This window comes from Cryptomeria japonica, chromosome 11 (assembly GCF_030272615.1).
Source record: "Cryptomeria japonica chromosome 11, Sugi_1.0, whole genome shotgun sequence".
NCBI lineage: Eukaryota > Viridiplantae > Streptophyta > Pinopsida > Cupressales > Cupressaceae > Cryptomeria > Cryptomeria japonica.
The window spans coordinates 19,263,473-19,278,336 of NC_081415.1; positions in this window are offsets into that span (position 1 = coordinate 19,263,473).

A 14,864-nucleotide genomic window follows, 5' to 3' on the forward strand; every position below is an offset into this window, starting at 1 on the left:
TTCTGACATGCCTGGTATAGATCCTAAGATCGTTACTCATAATATTGTCTTAGTTCCTGATGCTAAGCCCGTGAAACAAAAGATTCAAAAAATGAATCCTAAGGTGGCTCTACTTGTTAAAGCTGAGATTGAAAAATTATTGGAGGCTAGATTTATCCGCCCTATTGACTATTCCCCATGGATTTCAAATATTGTCGCTGTGGCTAAACCAGACAACAAAATAAGAATGTGTACTGACTTTCGAGATTTGAATAAAGCTTCCTTGAAAGATGATTTCCCTCTTCCAAACATTGACATGATAGTTGATTCTACGGCAGGACATGCCTTGTTATCCTTCATGGATGGTTTTTCAGGTTACAATCAAATTTTCATAAACCCTCAAGATCAATTCAAAACTGCTTTCACCACTCCTTGGGGTACGTTTTGTTGGATAATGATGCCTTTTGGACTTAAAAACGCCGGTGCAACTTATCAACGAGCGATGACCCTTATCTTTCATGATTATATGCATAAGATTTTAGAGGATTATGTTGATGATATTTTGGCCAAATCCTTTCTTCGCATGGATCATGTTAAAATCCTCCGACAAATTTTTGAAAGAATTCGTAAATATCACATGCGCTTGAATCCCCGAAAATGTGTTTTTGGTGTGGATAGTGGAAAACTATTAGGATTCATAGTTTCGCATCGTGGGATTGAGGTGGACACTAAGAAAATAGATGCTATTGTCAACATGCCACCTCCTAGAAATGTGTCTCAACTTAAAAGCTTACAAGGAAAGATTCAAGCTATTCGTAGGTTCGTGTCTCAGCTTGCGGATCGTACCTTTCCTTTTACTCAACATCTTAAAAAGGATATCACTTTTCAATGGAATGAGGATTGTCAGCAAGCATTTGAAGATTTAAAAGTGTATTTGGCTAGTCCTCCTATTCTTCAACCTGCCGAACCTTCTAAACCCTTCCTTCTGTATACAGCTACTTCCTCTCATGCTCTCGCAGCATTGTTGGCACAACATGATAAAGATGGTAAGGAATGTCGGGTTTATTACATAAGTCGTACCTTACTCGATTATGAGACCCGATATTCTGCGATAGAAAGACAATGCTTGGCCTTGGTATTTGCGACTCAGAAATTGAGGCATTATCTTTTAAATTCAAAAGTCCATGTCATGGTAAAGTTTGATCCTTTGAAGCATCTTTTCTCTAAAACTGATTTATCAGGACGCCTAGCTAAGTGGGTTATGATGTTAACTGAATTTGACCTTAAATTTGTTTCCCAAAGAGCAATTAAAGGACAAGCGTTGACCGATCACTTAGTTCAGGCCCCTTCACCTTTCTCCTTCCCTAACCCTGAGTCCTTTCCTGATGACTTCATTCTTTCTATAGAGAAAGATGAAACTTGGGAGTTGTACTTTGATGGCTCTAAGTGTCGTACGGGATCGGGGGCAGGGGTTGTTCTGATTTCTCCTACGAAGAAGTCCATTCCTTTATCATATCGTCTAAATTTCCTGTGTACCAATAACGTTGTTGAGTATGAGGCTCTTATAGCGGGAATAAAAGCAGCCTTAGCCTTGAATATAAAACACATACATATCTATGGAGATTCGCAATTGATTATAAGACAAGTAACAGGAATATATCAAGCAAAACAAGACAAATTATCACAATATAAAGATCTTGCTATCTCTTTATTACAAAATTTCGATTCTTATCCTATGGAACCCGTTCCTCGAAAAGATAATCGACATGCGGATGCAATGGCATGTGTGGCTTCTCTTGTATCTTTAGAGGACCCTGTGGTTGATCTTAAATTTGTTATTCACAACCTTATTTCTCCAACCATTGTAGACGATTCTAGCCTGGTAACATGTTGTGACTTTGTAGACTCAGACGAATGGTACTCGCATATCGTAAGATATTTGACTGATGGTACCTTTCCTGATTCTGCTAATAGGAACACTAGGGCTAGAATCCGCAAGCTGTCTGCTAGGTATATCATTCTTTCTAATGTCCTATACCGAAGGGGTTATGATGGTCTTCTCCTTCGTTGTCTTAACAAGTCGGAAATCCCTGTTGCTCTTGAAGAGGCACATTCAGGTGCCTGTGGGGGGCATTTTGGGGGCAAATCCCTGGTTCATAGATTGCTTCGTATGGGATACTATTGGCAAACTATGCAGAAGGATTCCTTTTCATTTGTTAAGAAATGTCATCAATCTCAACAACACAATAATCTGATTCATGCTCCTGCCCAAGAACTTCGTTCTCAAGTAGCTTCTTGGCCTTTCTCCGCATGGGGTTTGGATCTTATTGGAAAAATTTCTCCTCCTTCATCTCAAGGACACACCTTCATTATAACTGCAACAGATTACTTTACGAAGTGGGTAGAAGCTATTCCTCTTCGCTCTACTACTGCTGAAGTGATTTGTCAATTTCTCTTAGAAAACATCATTTCTCGATTTGGGATACCTTCCACTATTATCTCAGATAATGGGACATCGTTTAAAAACAAGGATGTGAAGAAATTCCTCGAGAAGTATCATATCAAACATCGATTTTCTACACCATATTATCCTCAGTCAAATGGTCAAGCCGAATCATCTAATAAGATAATTGAACAAATTCTTCGTAAAACCGTAAATAAGCATGGTAAGGATTGGAGTAACCAGCTAATCTATGCTCTTTGGGCCTACCGAACGAGTGTACGAATTGCTACAGGAACTACTCCTTATAATCTTGTTTATGGTGCTGATGCTATTATGCCCTTAGAGCTAGAGATTCCATCACTTAGGGTTTCTCTCAAAGGTATAGTAGATGATGACTCTTATAGAGAACAACGACTTCAACAGCTTGAGATGCTTGATGAACAGCGTATAAACGCTCTTGAGCATATTCAAGCGTATCACAAAACTCTACAACGAAGCTATAATGACAAGGTTATTCAACGTTCCTTCTCAGTAGGTGACTTAGTCCTTTATGAGAATCAGCGCAATGTGAATGCCTTGCCTGCTGAAAAGGGAAAATTTAGTCCTAATTGGCTTGGACCATATATCGTTATTGAGGATTATGGATCAGGTGCTTACAAAATAGCGGATGTAGATGGTACGCCTCTTAAAGAACCTATCAATGCTATGCACTTGCGTAGATATTATGCTTAATTCTTCATTTCTTATCTATCTTCTTTTCAAATTCTTCAACAAAGGATAATATGTTAGTATTTCTTAATTAAAGCAAAATAGAATTAAATGTTATGTCGTTTAATCTATATTGCTTCGTTCCTGACAAGCATGTCTTCTTACTTTATAGTTTGTCTTGAATTCATTAATGTAAATTGTAGTAGGTTTACATTTCTCATTATGCTAGCATATTATACAATGTCTTTATGTATTAAGTAGAATTGTATCATGTTGTGTTTAAGTTCAAAATTAAATCACATTAGTTATATGATTCTTAGACTTAATGCATATTTCTTCCTTATCATCAATGTAGCACTTGATTAAATATTTTAATTAAGTCACACATGTATCAATTTAATCATGAAGCATTGAGAAATCAATCACATGGCAATTAAATTCTGAACATACATGTACATTTACCAAATGTATTAGATTTAATCAAAACAAAACATACATTGTTTTAAGCATTAAAGATAACACATTTGAGACAAAAGATAAGCATGTATATATACATATATATGTGTGGATCGTATACAAATCTAGGTCACTGTACATCATAAAATCATCTCCTATCCCTAGGGCTAGTGGCTGGAGGGTGTCGACTGGATGCTCCCTCCTGGTCTGGCCGTGAAGGTGGACCCATGGGTGTGTAGCGCGATACAGATCGTGAGTGACTCCGAGAGGAACTCCTATGATCCCTATCCATAAGGATCACACAATAGGTGGTAGCCTCGGTCTGAGCCGCTGCTAGATCTCGTCGCGCCTGCTGGAGGTCCTCTGATAGGACTCTCTCTCTCTGTCACGCCTGCTGGAGGTCCTCTGATAGGACTCTCTCTCTCTCCCTCCATATATCTACCTGTACTCGGAATGGGAAAAACAAATCCTCATGCCGACCCGCGTTCCCCTGAGGCCTATAGGCAATCTGTGAGGAACTGGGGATTTGTGCTATCATGGAAATGTCTGTCATTGCCTGCTGAATCAAGGAACGCCATTCCTGCACATTAGCTGTGGCAGTAGAACAGATTTTTGTTAGTACCATTCTATATCATCAAAACATTAATCAATCAATATAAACCTACTATACCTGGATCTCCCTCGCGCCAGTAGGGATCATGATATGGTAGTATCTGTGACTGAGAACCGCTAGGCTCCCCTTGCTCGTATACTCTATCCACGATGGGTGTAGGCTGGACGGTACTGGTGACAGGTCTCCGTATCGCCTCCTGTTCCCCCTGTTGGAGAATAGGAGGTGGATCCAGAGCTATGGTATCGTCTCCTGAATGGTGGGGAGCTGCATCCGACTCCTCCTCATCATCTCTATCCTCCTCCTCCTCGTCCTCCTCGTCATCATCATCCTTGTCCTCATCCGCATCATCACCTGCATCCTCCTCGTCCTCTTCTCTATCTGCATCCTCATCCTCCTCCTCCTCGTCACTGGGCTGATCGCCTATAGGTGGATCAGGATCTCCCGCCTCCTCATGACCCTCTCCCTCCTCTGGCTCCTCTGACCTGGATCCCTCGTCCTCGTCTTGGTCTCCATGTCTCCATGGGCCTGGATAGCCTGTTGGATGATCTGGTGGAAAGATAGGACCTGGATATGATCTCATGAACCATGAAACATATCTACGCTGTGCTCCAGGCTCTGCAGAATAGTCAGTGACTACATCTTGATCAGATCCCTCTAAGTCTGTCATCTCAATATCATCTACCGTCGGTCTCGCTACTGCTTCAGGTCTGGGAAGGACCCGTGAGTGTCGAGTATAGATGGGCACATCGGCTGGAACACACTGCTCTAGTCCGAACTGCCTCCGTACTCGGTCAAAGTAGAAAGGGACTATGATGTGTACATATCGTCCTCGCAGTAGGCGGTTCCTCTGTAGACATGCTAACTATCTCTCCATACCATCCCATCTGTGCATCAGTAGGTAAGGTCTCCACACTATCGCCTCGGATGTCAGTCTGTCAATAATCACTCTCCAATATAATAAATATCCAAATCTCCACTCGCTGGTAAGTGGATAAGCAAACACCCTAGGTCGCTCGCTCGCTGTACTCAGTGGAAAGCCGACGGGCCTGGTGCATGTGAAATGCTCTAAAATCCACACCTGCAGAAGTGTGCATGTCATCAAACTACAACCCTGTCCGAATACATACTCCTCAAGGTCGTGATAGAGATGTGCTAGCATACTCCGACCCCATGCATACACTCTCCTGTGTCTCTCCATTGCTCTGATACACCATGTGAGACCCCCATGCATGTGTGTCCCTCGCCCATTAGGGCAGACGGCTAGTGCTATGATGGCTATCATAAGGCGTCTCAGAAGTGGTACCTCCCCTGTAGGATGTAAGAGCCAGCTGACCATGATGCGACCTCTCGTCTCGCTCGGCATGACTCTCCCTATGCAATACACCTGCTCTCTCTGATGATCCTCCGCTGACCGATTGGTCGCGTATGTAACTGTCGCTCCTCTGATAGGAAGATGAAGTATACGGTACACATCCTTGAGTGTGACCGTCAGCTCTCCTACTGGAAGGTGAAAAATGCATGTGTCAGGATCCCATCGCTCCATCAAGGCCATCAGCATCGCAGGATGAAATCGAATGGCCGACATGAGAATCACGTACCACAATCCTACAATCGATAGTGAGTCTCTCTCTGACTGAGTCAGCCGTGGAATCTGATCTCGCAAAGTGCGAAGAATATGTCCCGCTGTGTGCTCTCTCATGTACGGGAGACCCTGCAAAACGAAAACATGACGATAATCAGTACTCGATCATCGAAATCACAAATGCAAACTGTCGCACATCGTATGCTAGCCCCGGAACCTCTCGCCAGGCCCTGATTGGGGACCATGGCGCCCTGTCAGGGACCATGGCACCCTGAGGGGACCATGGCGCCCTGCAGGGACCATGGCGCCCCTGTCAGGGACCATGGCGCCCTGGGGGGACCATGGCGCCCCTCAGGGACCATGGCGCCCTGGGTGGGCCCCGATCAGCCTTCGAGGCCCGCATACGATCACAAAAAATTCAAACATGCGAAAAATCAAAAGTCAAATGTTCAGTCAACTCACCTCGTCCAGTGGCTCGTCGTTGATCACGGCCTGGTGCAGGATCTCGATCCTCGTGGGACGCTCCGGTCGTCGTGAAGGCATGGTGATGGCTAGGTGGGCTCCGCTGCACTGAATAGTATTCTAAAATCGACAAAGTGACGAATACAAGTGTCACTTTCGAGGTATACTCTCGTTTGCTTATTCTTACCTTTTGAAACCCTAATTTTTCCTCTCTCATTCATCTTATCATAACTTGAGTTTGGGAGATGCGATTTTCGAGCCGTTTGTTGCGTTGGAATTGTATTTTCCTTCTCCTACTCTCGGGATGTTCCAAAAAGTGCTCTGATGAAGCCTATTTCGCGAACACCCCTCATCAACACTCTCTTACACAATTTGTCGCAAGTAAACATGCTACCCTGTTTCACCTCCCTAATAAGCAAGTCGAAACAGGGGGGGGCATATAGCTACTCACAGATTTCATCACTTTCTCTATTAAGCATTAGGTGATTTTGTGATCTAACGTTTGTTTTGTAGGGTGCGGTTCCTAACTGTGTACTGCAGATACCACTGGGGGCTTCGTTCGACAACTTATGGATATATCCTTTTTCCAAATAATGTTTACTTTTTTGTACTTTAGCTTGCATATGCACGTAGTACTCATATGACCGCTAAAGTGGGGGCTAAATGTAGCATCGTAAATTGTACGCACTCGCTAGGGTGGTACAATTTCACACCTAGTTTAGCACCCGCCTTAGTGCATTTTACATTCTGCATTGCATTTCTCCTTTAGCACTTAATTAATCAAATTAATTAGGTCTAAGGTCCTATTTCATCATCATAAAGTTGGGCCCTTTTCACTAAAGCGTGCCCTTCGCATTTTATTCCTTCAATACATCACTCAATCAAAAACCCTAATTAAGTCCTATTTCGAACTTGGGGGCTTGGTTTCAGGGTCAAAACATCTCGAAATCACCTGTAACTTCGGGATTCTCTCTAAAATCATCATATCCGACGGCCCTGAAAATTTGGTGAAAAGTTGTCGGGACCGTGGCGCCCGGTGCACATGGTCCCGGACATTTTTCCCGAAATTTTAGGAGCGCGATCCAATCATAAAATAAAGCTTAACCCCAAGAAATTGGCGGGATATTCAATCTCTAGGTCGGCCAAAATACGAAGTTACGACCTAGGGTTTCATACATAAGAGCTCTCTTTCTTCATTTGGAAGGATCGGATTTTTGTTTCCAGGAACTTCATATGCAGCGAAAGAGCAGACCTTTGAGGACTTCAACAACATTCAACATCATTCTATCAAGCATTTATCAAATTCATTCATCCACTTAGGGCTTGGAAGACATTGAAGAACAATAGGAGATTACCGACTGAAGATTGGCTTGTACTCCTCCCTTGAGGGTTGGGTATGATTTCGTATTGTTTTCATGTCTTTGCATAAGCTTTGATACATCATTTATTCACGCTTTAGATCACATTGCATCTGATTTAGAGCATTTACATTATCATTTGCAAGCAATTAGGGTTTACTTTCTAGGTTGCTCTAGTTTGCTTTCTTGCATTTTGGACCTTGCACACACACTAGGTCTGCACACACAATACATTTTACAAAACAACTTGGCTATTCGTGGAGGTGGAAATCACCGAAGCGGGGGTTTGACTAAGGCAAAACCCTATATAGCCGCCCCTCCCCCTTTTCAGATATTATTGCAGGTTTCAAGATTCGGACGACGCCGCGGGATACAGATCCGGATAAAGAAGGTTGGAACAACACTCTGTGTGAAATTGCAGAGCAGGAGACTGGGACAGGGGCGCTGGGCGCCCTGGTCCTGCCAGGACAGGGGCGCTGGGCGCCCTGGTCCTCCGGATAGACAGTTTGCAGACAGTTTCCAGACAGTGTTTCAGAGTGCAGAACAGCAGTTTCCGGTGCAGTTTTCAGGACAGTGGCGCCCGTGCCCCCGTCCCGAACATTTTCAGTCCGATTTTGACTCCGAGTACATATCTGCATTCTTATTTCATCCTTGTACTTACAGTTGTTCATTGTTTAATCTCAATTCTGCAATCTTGTTATTGGTTCATACTTGCATTTTGGGATTAGGGTTTGAACTTGCATTACTTGATCTTACAATTTCAACAAGGGAATAGAAATCCTAATAGATATCCCGTGGCTCTCTCTTTCACCAAAAGAAGTAGCCAATTGTGCGATATCTCTAGGCTCTTTCGTATTCCGTAATGTGTGTCAAAAGGTAGGATTAGGGCATGATTAACCTAGTCTCGCTTTTTCCCCTACACAGTTTTATATATTTAATGTATTATTCTTCACGTGATGTCAATGTTCATGTGTAAATGTCGTCAGTTCCTCATCAGAGGTGAGCCCCACATATATTGCCGACTGCAATGTCGGCAACACGCATCATGCAGACATCCTCTACTGTACGTCATATTGGCTCGCCGATTGTTGGTAGATCTCTCTTTTGCTCTATATTATGTTATGTGTTTGAATCCATTCAAGCATTCTTTCTTGGGGACATTTCATAGTGGATTCATTTTCTGCAGTAGCAGATGCACATGAGGATGCCCCAGAGGCGACTACTGCTGATAACATACCATCATTTCCTGGATCTTCTCATATTGCTAGTACGGGAACATTGTAGGCCACATTGGTGGTGAACAATGAAGAAATGATTCCCTTAAAGAAACAAAAGGTTCCAGGTACTTTAAAATTATTATTATATATAGTCTAATTGTAATTTACTTTCTGATCACTCATTTTGGACTAATGATCCCATGAATTTTTTTGCAGGAAATGATATTTTTTATAAAAATCTTAATATTGCATTGCAGATATTTGGGCTCACCATACGTAAAAGGTGGACCATCATATGTGAACTAATCCTAATCCACTATTTTGATTTCATATCATTGATAGAATAGTTCTCCTTTGATCCATTTCTTGAACTATTATAAATGTAGGTTCAGTTCATTTTTAAATCTAACAGCGTTGTTTTTTCTTAAAAAGGTGGAATAGCCAAGAAAAATGGTTAAAAGATAAATTGACAAACCGTATGGTTGAGTGGTTTGGAAATGACACCTTTGACAAAACCAAGCTCCTTGAAAAAGATGGCACATATCTAAAGTATGTGATGGACCAATATAGGACCCATTAAGAGAAGAACGTAAAGTAGGAAAGTCCCCCCATGATTCCAGAGAGAGAGTGGAAGGACCTAATTTTGGATTCCAAGGAGAGAATTGAAAGGAAAAAAGGAAATTCACCAGCAGACGCCAAAAGAAGGTATGGAATACTATTAAGAATGTAATTATATACTAATTATTTACTCTTTTTATTTATATAATCTAACATATTTCAAACTTTTCATAGACTGAGTGACACATCAAAGGTAACCAAGGCAAGACAAGAAAAGAACGGACAACACAAACACGGCTCTGGTGGTTATATGAAACTTGTCACACGAATTGTAAGTATTTGTAAATGAAATATCGCGTCAAAATATTTATAAATTGCAAACAATTTTTTTTAATCAAACAATGTAAGAAAAATTCACGATACCAAGCAAAAATGGAGGGCTTTGAATTCAATAGAGCACCCAAAGAAGATGACAAGAGAATTTCCTACAATCAAGGCTATACAACTGTGACTAATCGGCTACGAGAATTGAGTGGGCAAACACAAGATTCTGGTGCATCCATCACACAAGTAAATAAGCTAAATGAAAATTATTTCAAATTGAATACTTTACCTTCAATAATCTAATTGATGTTGATTTCCAATATAAAGTTACTATATTTGTTTTAAATAAGCAAGCAATGATAACAATGTGCATGACATTGGAATGTAGCCTGCTAATCGTGAAACACCACCTGCACACGAAGGTCTGGATGTGCATCTCAGTAGTGGAGGTATTCATTTGCTATTCAAATTTATTTATGTAATTATTAATACAATTAAACATCTTAATTTGTAATTAGAGTAGTAATTAATGTAACCTTTTTTGTTAATATTTTAGAGCATGTAGTTGGTGGTGACCAAGTGGAGCATGATCCGGGTACACAACATCAGAAACGTGATGTTCCCCAATTAGGTAAAGAGGACCACTGTTATTCTTTTAAACAAATTTAATTGCCATTGGTGTTCAGCATTAATGTAACCTTTAGTATTTCAACTCCAGAGGATCTAGAGGGTGTTCAACATGTTGAGGTTGAGGCTAGACAAAATGATGTGGCCCCATCAGACAAAGAGTGCAACAATTATGTTCTCCAAATTAATGAAATACTTGTAACAATAATAAAAAATGTTTTGAATTTAACCATTTCTTTGTTATTGCAGAGGACCCCCCTTCACTTCAGCGTCCTCATCCTCAGCATAGGACTAGGCATACATCAAGATCATGAGCAGAGGGTAGAACAACTGAAGAGGGGGGAAATGATGAGGAAAACGATGTTCCACTTAGTCTTTTCATAGCTTCAAATTAAAAACAAAAAAAGAAATGATTGTAATCTACCTTATTTGATAATGACTGATTTTTATGTGTTAATAAAAGCAATTATGTGCTAATGAATGGTTATGAATCATATGTCTTAATTAATATTGATGAATGTTGCGTGTTAATTAATGTTAATCAATGTTATGTGTTAATGAACGTTATGTGATATTAATGAATGAATGTTATATTTTATTAAGGGTAGAAACAAATAATGAATGAATGTTAGAGTTAACTGAGAATTTAGAGTGATGTTAGGGGGGAGGGGCCAAATGAGCTTCCACCTTCACGTGGTTAGCCCTGTTAAGTAGAGAATATTAAACTATTCTCGAAACCAAGCGAAGCTCAATAAGATAACACACTTTTCAATATTTCATAATGTTGTACAGTTAATCTTATTGAATAATGTATATTGAATCTTAATTGCAGAGTCCAACAGAACCAACACAAACAACAACACCACAAGTTGTTGGGTATAATGAGCTCCCATATTGTCTTGTATGTACACTAATAGTATGAGTTTCTTCTAGTGTTGATATCCATGGCCAGACTGCAAAAGTTATGAATATGCCTCAGCCTTGTAAATTTTTTTATTACTTGACATTTTCTTTAGCATTTTTAAATTTTTCTTATCATTTTAAGTCTAACCACTTTTATATGGAATTTATTGTTCTAGTTTTTATTACTTGACTCCATGCTTGCTATGTGTAAGGATTATTATGACTATATGTTGCTATTACTTGGTGATTCATATGGACTATTATTTAGGCATTCTCCTTATCATTATTGTATGATCTGCATGGTTGCTATCTTATATTTGTCAACCAGTCTTAGATTTTCCCTCGATGATCATGTATTTTCTTGCTATTTGTATTCCCCATAATTTGAGTCTTTCTCATACTATTTTTTATACGCTTTCTCATCACCTAGACTAATGCATAAAGTGCTATCATAAGCTAGATAGTCCCTAATTGTTGAAAAGAAAACCTTTGAATGGTAGCATACTATTTTACAATCTTATAGAAAGATGGCTCCCATGACATCCTCAGTAGCATTTGTGTAAGCTTAAATGAGCAATAAAGAATTAGGTAAGGTCAACATTGGAGCATTGTGATGCAAAGCATGAAAATTATATTGTCAAACATAATTGACAATATTCAGAGCATGATTTTGCTAGCTTGTTGGATGAACCTGCTTTAACAACTACTCATTTAGAATTAATGATTCAACCCTCTTCACAAATAAATCAAAAATTGAATTGATCTGGCCAACATTGCATTCTTATGAGTATGCCTTTAATTGCTAAGTGTCTAATATGTTTTGAGCATGCCTACTCCATAGGTGTTTTATATGTACACTTCCCTCATGTATACCTTGTGCTTGCACCATGTCTATCATGTGTCTGGCATATGTGTTTTATATCGCATGCGTATTTGTGTTACTTCATGAATGCGATGTTTTCAGATGTCTATTCCACGAATACCTCTCTCTTGTATGCTTCATGATCGATGTGTCTTCAACATGTCCACTCCATGAGAACCTTTCTCATATATGCTTGAAACTTATGTGTATTTATGTATTAGTTCATGGTTTACATGTATGATTCATGCCTTGCATGTATTCATATGTATGGTTTGTGCTTTACATAACTCCTTCACGCCTTATGAGCATTACTTCATGCCTTGCATATATTCATGTATGCTAGTTTTTTGCTTACATGTATCCATTATCTTATGCCTTATGTGTACACTTCACATCTTATGGTATTTATGTATAGTTTATGCTACGTGTATGCACATCTTATGGTATTTATGTATAGTTTATGCTACGTGTATGTACATCTTATGGTATTTATGTATAGTTTATGCTACGTGTATGTTGCATGCCTTAAGTGAATTCATGCGTACACTTCATGCTTTACATGTATTTGTGCCTTATGTGTACACTCTATGTTTTGCATGAATGCTTCTTGCCCCAAGTATATTCATGTGTATGCTCTATATGTATTCTTTATGTTTTATGTGCATACTTCATGCTTTAAGTGCATCCATGTGCCTCATGTATATTACTCTTAAATGCATGTTTTATGTATATATAACTGATAAATTGTGGATATTAATGTGTATGTTGTGTCTTCAACATGATTTCCTCATTGTATGATTAGGTTTTCATCTCGACAAATTTGATTGGGAAGAGAAGGATCTATGTGATATTTCAGATGTTAAGCTTTTAAGAGGTTTTTGCTTATATATAACATTGTAAGAAATGATATTTCATTAAGATAAGTATGTTTGGTTATAGCAAAAGGTTTATTTGTCCATCGGTGTAACTTACCCTGAAGAAAGCTTATTAGCAAAGCCATCGGGAAGACATACACCGATATGTTCATAATAAAACACTATCGGCAAACAGTTACAAGCCATCGAGGTAACCTAAGTAATCGGGATGTGGCTTGACAGGCTATACCGATACCAAATGGAAACATCGGTAGAACACATTCTGATAAAATAACTCAGAACAAAATCATTTTGTGGTGCCAAGGAAATATTTCATCGAAAAAGTAATACCGATAAGTCGTTGCAGAGTTAATTCAAACTGAAACCACAAGCGACCTGTATTTAATGCTCTCAATTGAATTGGTGGCTCACACGAGGCTAATTGAGAACTCACTCGGGAAATAAAAGCACATGAATAGAGAATCTATGTTCATAACTCTTCACACAAAGTATCTTCTTCAAGTAGATAACTTAATTGAAGAACTAGGGCTAAGAAACCTACACAATTGCAGAAATGGAGTCCTCAAGTTCTTCAGGTAAAAAGAGAATTGCTAAAGGGTTCAAGTCCACATCGAAGAAACCAAAAAAATTAGAGACTCCTCTTGCACGGAGATTGAACCAGGACATGATCGACCAAATGCAAGCACTAGGGCCGAAATCCAAAAGATCAAAGCAACATTTGCCTATTAGAGATCAACTGGAGGACAAACTTAAGAGGGTTGGAGATCTGTGGACTAAGGTAAGGGATTAGGAACTTTTCCTGTTTCATTTCTAGAGATGGAATAGGGAAGTTCCAATTTGTAACCCGTGGATGACGAATATAGGCAAGCTGGTTGTTCCAAATGTGTTTGTAAATATTAGACTATTGGAAACTTTGGTTAGGAATTATGATTCTGTAAAGAGGTGCATACATATTCCAAATGATGATGTATTTATTAGGTATAACAGAGGCACCATAGATGAAGTTTTTAAACATGGCTTTAATCCTGATGCGCCCTTATCTTTTGAGAAACTAGAAGAATAATTTGTGAAAATGGACACTACTTATAAAGGGTGGAATCTCACCTTTCATAAGGCTAAGAAGGGTGTTTTGACTGATGAAGATGGTCCCCCTTTTAGCATGGACATATTTAGGGATTACTTGCAGTATACTCACATGTCATGTGGACAAGTGAGGGGTGTTGAAGTTCCGGATGTGGCCAACATTGGGGCTCTAGTATTAGCAGCTAATATACAAATGTATGAACCAAGGCTCTTTAATTATGTTGCATACCTTGCTGAGAAACTACACGAGGGCTTCTTGGACCTCAAGGACAATAAGGAACCCACATTTTAGTTTTATTCATTGTTGATGCACATAATTTTGTTTTATGGAAGACGTCAGGGCAGGTGGCCATTGAGTCTACGATAGAACACAGTAGACGGGGAAGGAAAACAACAACCTGTATAGATGTGGACATCGGTATGGGACACATGGTATGGAAGATCAAACTAAATTAAGTTTGAGGAATGGATTGTAAAACCATTATATCAACTTTTCGGTGTCCCATGTGGGGGATCAATTTCACTTGAAATTAAGAAATTCTTAAGACCTGCTGCCTTTGCTGATAGGGGTCGGCTGAACGAAAATTGGGGTGATTGGCTAGTGCATAAGGACTTCACTTGTTTTAGAATTTATGGCTTTGAAGGACACCCTTATCTATTGCCAAAACTTGTACCAGACAGAATTGCCTATTTGGAAATTGTGAGGCAGTTAAGTGTATCAAATGATAAACATTTTGGAAGCATGCACAAACAAGTTTTTCTACCTGGAACCCTTAGTTTCAGAGATTTTACTATTGTATCAACCAGCGCCTAT